The sequence below is a fragment of the Protobothrops mucrosquamatus genome, unplaced genomic scaffold (genome assembly GCF_001527695.2).
Source record: "Protobothrops mucrosquamatus isolate PMUCROS unplaced genomic scaffold, P.Mucros_1.0 scaffold894, whole genome shotgun sequence".
In the NCBI taxonomy this organism is placed as follows: Eukaryota; Metazoa; Chordata; class Lepidosauria; order Squamata; family Viperidae; genus Protobothrops; species Protobothrops mucrosquamatus.
In genome coordinates this window covers 158,623-164,882 of record NW_015387148.1, presented here as the reverse complement: position 1 = coordinate 164,882, position 6,260 = coordinate 158,623, and positions in this window count along the sequence as shown.

Genomic DNA, 6,260 nt, shown 5'->3' with positions numbered 1-6,260 from the left:
GTACCTGCATGTCATAAGCATTTGAATTAAAATTACCATATTGAAATCAAATCTGATGTTTTTTAATTTTTATTTGGTGTGCGTTGGAACAGGGGTAGTCTTATACGGTGAGTATAGCCCAAACTCTATATTTTAACTGGAAAAGTTGGGGGTCGTCTTATACGCCCAGTCGTCTTATACGCCGGAATATACGGTACTCACATTTGTTGATAGGAGTCACAAGATATCCTGAGTGGGAGGGTGACCACCTGGCTTTTGTTCACAGCATGCAGCACATTTTGGAATGCAGACTGGAACCAGTAGGTGAAATCCCTGGGTTTGAACTTTGCGAAGTTGACAGCTAATTTTCGCAATGCAATGCCGAGAATCAAATCAGAATTGTCACTGCTCTGCAATTCCATCTGTCAAGAGACCCCCCCCCAATTTAGTAAGTAGGTCAACTCCCTCTCTGCCCTCATTTCTGACACCCTCTTCTTCAGACAGTGAGCTTTACATTTCTTTTAGATGAGGAATCATCTGTCATGGCTGCAAAATATTATTTGGGGGAGGAATGCTTTTTTCTTTTTAGCAAATGCCATTGTCTCCCAAATGTTGACAACACCGAGTCCTCTTCAATTTAGGATTGCTGTATTGAAATCAGTTGTTTTTTTTCTTGTGCTATATAAATTATACATTTCCTAAAGAATAATCTTTATATATGTAAGTATTTTGAATAGAAAAACTGAACATGAATATTTAACATTTATAGAATATTCTATAAATTCTATAAATTAGAATATTTATAGAATATTAATTTCTAGAATATAATATTCTATAAATAAATATAAGAAATATACTATAAATAGAATATTTAGAATAGAGGTGAGAGAACCCAGTAGGGGAGTACCACACTGAAGGTGGCTACTAGATTAATAGCAAAGCCCACTTGCTCCTTGCTTCCCCCATCCACTCATCTTTATTCTCATATTGCTATATTCTCATATTTTATTTTTCTTGTTTATTCTATTGTTCCATTGCTTTGCTACTGTTATGTTTACACTTCTTTTCATTTCTCCGTTTTTATTGTTATTAAGTCACCTAGAGTAGCCCCACGGTGAAACAGGGAGTAAATAAATTTAACAAATAAATATGAAATGTTTAAAATTGGGCACATCTCCTTTAGATTCTATCTTTGTTTGTGTTAACTATTTGAACAGCAGCATCTGGCAGAAATTTGTTTTGTTCCTCTTTTCCCAAGTCTTTTTTTCTCCCTCTTTTCCAAACCCCTTAAAGAAAATTCATGTACCGCAGCAAACATATTCAGCTGGTCAAGGAATTTGGCTAGATCTGCCATGGTCTCCAAGTGGTTCATGATCTCCATCAGAAGGTTCCCATCATTCCAGGCTTCCAGAGTTATGACTAATTCAGCCAGATGGCTTGCAGACAGTTTTGCCAGGACTGTAACCTGAAAATGTACATTGTGCTGGTTATATGTACCCTCTTCTCAACATGCTTCAGTCATGTTTAACAAAACTTCTGGAACAGCATTCTCTAACCCTTCCTGCCAAGTGTGCATGGCCCATCCCTGATATTTTTTTTAAGTAAACTGGCTGTCACAATTTATGGTTTATGACTTGTTTTTAAACCTTATTTTAATTATTTTGAGTTCCTTGCAATTAAATTTATAAGTTGAGATCATCGCTCATATATACAGCAATAGGCAATAGAATATAATCAATCTAACAAGATGTGGTTCCATGCTGAGAAAAGTAAGGCCTGTACTTAGGCAGGAAAAACCAAATTCATAGGTACAGAATAGGTGGTATCTGGCTTGACAGCAGTGATTGTGAGAGATATATAGGGGTCATAGTGGACCACCACTTAAATATGAGACAGTAATGTGCTACAGCTGCCAAAAAAACCAATGCAGTCCTGAGCTGCATCATTAGAGGGATAGCATCAAAATCACAAGAAGTAATAGTACTGTTTTATACCACACTGGTGAGACCACACTTGGAATACTGCATCCAGTTTTGGTCACCACGATACAAAAAAGATGTTGAGAAAGAACAGACTCTGGAAAGAGTCTCTGAAAAGAAACAACAATGATAAGGGGCCTGGAGGCTAAAATGTATGATGAACAATTGAGGGAACTAAGTTCTCTCTATTGAAGAGAATGATTAAGGGGAACATGATAACTGTCTTCCAATACTTGAGGAACTATCACAAAGAAGAGGTGATTGACCTTCTCTAAAGCATCTGAGGGCAGGACAATAAGTAATGGATGGAAGCTTGTTAAAGAGAGATCCAGTCTAGAAGAAAGGAGAACATTACTGATAGTGAGAACAATTAATCAATGGAATAGCTTGCCTCCTGGAGTTTGGGTGCTCCACAATCATTTAAGTATAAGGCTCCTGCTTTGAGTGGGAGGTTGGACTAGAAGACCTCCAAGGTTTCTTCCAGCCCTATGATTCTGAGTTCTATAATCATGATGTGATTGCAATTTTGTTGGCAGAACCAACCTGATTTTGGCTAATCCTAATAAGCTAAGCAAAGTAAGACATGGTGGGGAACCAACAGGAGATCTCAAGGCTGTAAGTTAGATTGGAAAGCTGAAAAAAAACCCATCCAAGAAGAAGGAACTTTATGTACCTTATGCCACGAAATCTACCTGAGTGGGTGTCAATGCTGCTAACATCGGATGTTCTTGACAATATATGAAGATGCAGACATTTTCTATTTAACCTGTGTGTTACTTTTAGAATTAAAATTAGATGTTGCTGGAAGGGAGGGGGGAAGAATGTGCTTGGGGACTAGTTAGCCATAACAATATCTCAGTAGAATTCTTCAAGGTTAGTTGTAATAAGAGGAGATAACGGGAGGGAAGTTCACACTTCAAACTAATTGGAGAATGTGATTAATGACTGTTAAATGAAGGCGTGAGTTATGCTTTGTTACTGTGTGTCTGGGGGAGGAGAATTTAGATTTTGGCTTCTCTATGTACGTGCCGAAGCTATGTTGCAAATTAAAGATTCTTTAAGGTAAACAATGCCTCAGAGTTCTTTGAAGAGCTTCTTCTTTCGGAACCATGACACTGGGTCTATGAAGTCATCAAAAGTTGCACCCAGTGAGATGGAAGTCCTTAGCTTATTTTTGCTGGACTCATATGTCTTAGCAGGGTCTGACATATTTGGGTGAGAAACTTTCAAGGAATCCCAGGGCTACAGGCCATGCTCATTTGAAAAACCTATCCTACTAAAAGGCAGGGGAAAATCACTTCCAAAACCATATGTACATAATCATAAAGTTGCTAGAAGATGCAACTGATTCAAAGAAAATTTGAAGCTTTCTCCTTCTGGAGACTGGTGAGACAATCGGAAATGGCTAAGCACAATTCACTCTCTTCCCCATACTCTAATATTTCTCCAAATATCTGATATGTAATTGACCACAACATCTGCACATACATGACCCCAAATCAGAGTCCCTTCCAGGCCTCAAGTAGATAGTTATATCCCCCCTCCAAGGCCCTTCCAAAATTGCTACCACATTTTGTTTTGGAAAGGATTGTATACATTGAATCAATCCATAATGCTTGTTCCAGTATCATTTAATGACATGTTTTCACTCAAATTACAATGAATCCAAAAAGGTCAGCAGCATCTATAGGATTTTACTGCAAGCATTGTTGTGATCTTGTGTTGCAAGCTCCACCCCGGAAGATGAAAGGAAATGGGGTCAAAAAATCAAGATGACATTTGTGATAGCACCATCTCTTTTCTATAAATGTTTTGGGTTGGGCTTCAATCATGTGGCCACCATCCTGACTTTTTTACCACCATCCTCTGGGGATGCCTCTGTATCAAAGGAAATCAAAATGCACATTTTGTGACTTCCAGTTTGGCAGAGAATGAGACGGTCATGGGAGGCTGGATCTCCAGCCTCTCAGTCCGGTTTCGCTTCGCCTAGTGTCTCTTAAAGGGGCGGAAAGTTGCCCTGGAGGGGCAACAAAGAAAGAGGGATATTTCAGGAGCTTGGATCTGGTGGCGACCAATCTGGGCGGACTGAAGCCCCCTCTAAAGGGGCAGAAGAAAGGCTGCCGGGAGAGCCGAGGCAGCCTAAGTTGTCTACAGCTGGAAGGGAAGCTATGAAAAACAGCTGATTTCCAACAACGTGCTATGTCTGGGTGAGCTGAAGTCTTTTCCTTCTTCTTGTGATTGAAAATGTTGAGACTCTGAAAGGGAGAACTTGAAAGAGTAAAGACCCCCAGAGAGACTTTTGAAGCAGCAATTTAATATTAAGGGGAAATATTATGAATATCAAACTATCGGAATATCGGAGTGTGGAGACTGATAAATAAGCCGAGGAGGACATCTAGTTGCGAAAAACAAGAAATAAAAAGAAAGTGACCTTGGGAAACTTGAGAACAAAACAAAGCCTTGGTCTGAGATAACAAGTGAAAAGACTATTTATAGCTATGCTTGTTGACATTGGCTAAAAACCAAAATAGACATTAACTGGGGGGGAAAAAGAACATTTTAGATCCAAGAAGGAACTGGAGGAGGTGGATTTGCCTCACAACAGCTGATTCCTGTTTACGTTTTGGATATAGGTTTAAGACTGTGAGCCACAAAATAAATACATCTAATATTTCCAGACTTGCAAAGAAAACCTCTTCGGCGCCCTCTGTCGGACAAACCAGCCCAAAAACTCAGAGTTCTGTCGGTACATTGCTACAGCGTGACAAAGCAAGTACTGATCAAGATGAAACACAGGCCTCATTAAAATTAATTCAAGAAATCTTGCAGAGAAACCATGAGGAGACACAAAGTAAACTGGAGAAAGTAAGCGAAGAAATTCTGGATATAAAGGCACAATCTGAAGCCCAAAATCAAAAGATCATTAAAAATGAACAGAAAATCCAGGAAGTGGAAAATAAAACTGAGGACATTGATTAAAAGGTGGAAATGTTATTGCAAAAGAATGAAGGACTGGAACAAACAAATCAAGAGCTAGAACGGGCTATGGCAATGGTAGAAATGAGAGAAGCGGAACATTATTTGAGATTTCAAAATATTCCTGGAGATAGTGAAGAAAATATAGAAATGGTGATCATTGAGTTGTTGGCAGAACTTTTAAATGCAGACAGAGCAGATATCCAGAATGAGACGGATCAAATATTCCACATGAATTCAAGCTATGCAAGAAAAAACAGACTACCAAGAGACGTGCATGTGAGGTTTATGAAGAAATCAACAAGAGATGAAGTACTGAGAAAAGTGAGAGAGGAACCATTACAATATAAAAATAAAGAAATTGTGGTCCTAAAACAGATACCCAAGAGAGTTACCCGGAGACACTACCATTTTCTAACTACAAAGTTGATTGCCAAAGGCATAAATTTCAGATGGCTAATGCCAGAAGGCATTTTAATAAACTGGAATAATACAAGATACCGACTGGATTCAATATGAAAAGCAGAGGACTTTGAAGTAAGAAATAGAGCAATCTTGGATGAAGGACTGCATCAACAACAAGGGGATAAGCAGATGGGAGAGACGGCCCAAGGAGCAATGGCACAAGCAGAACAACAGAAGGAGAAAGGTGAACAAACAGGTGAAGGAGAAGGAACTGCCAGAGAAAAGGACTACAAGATCGACTAGATCAAAATATAAGTAATGAAAGAGGAAATGGAGAAAAAAAAAGAATTTTTTTTGGTAAATGTAAATGGACTAAACTCCCCATCAAAAAGAAATAAAAAATTTAGGAAACTTCAGAAATTAAATATAGATATAATCTGTTTACAAGAGACACACATAAAAAAACAATATTATAAACTGTTGGAATACCCGAAAATGGGGAAGCTTCATTACACATCAGCACAACAAAAGAAACGAGGGGTGGCTGTATACGTTAAAGAGACAATAGATTCTAAATTAATATACTCAGATGAAGAAGGAAGAATTGTAATGGTTGAAATATATTTACATCAAAAACAAATACTGTTAGTGGCAATTTATGCCCCAAATGACAATCAAGAACAATTTTATCAAAGATTACACAGGAAACTAATAGAAATGGAATACCTCCGAGACCGCCTTCTGCCACAGATTTCCTCCCATAGACCGGTACGCTCCCACAGAGTGGGTCTCCTCAGGGTGCCGTCGGCCAAACAATGTCGGCTGGCGACCCCCAGGGGGAGGGCCTTCTCTGTGGGTGCCCCCACCCTCTGGAACGAACTACCCCCCGAGATCCGGACGATTCCGGATCTCCTTACTTTC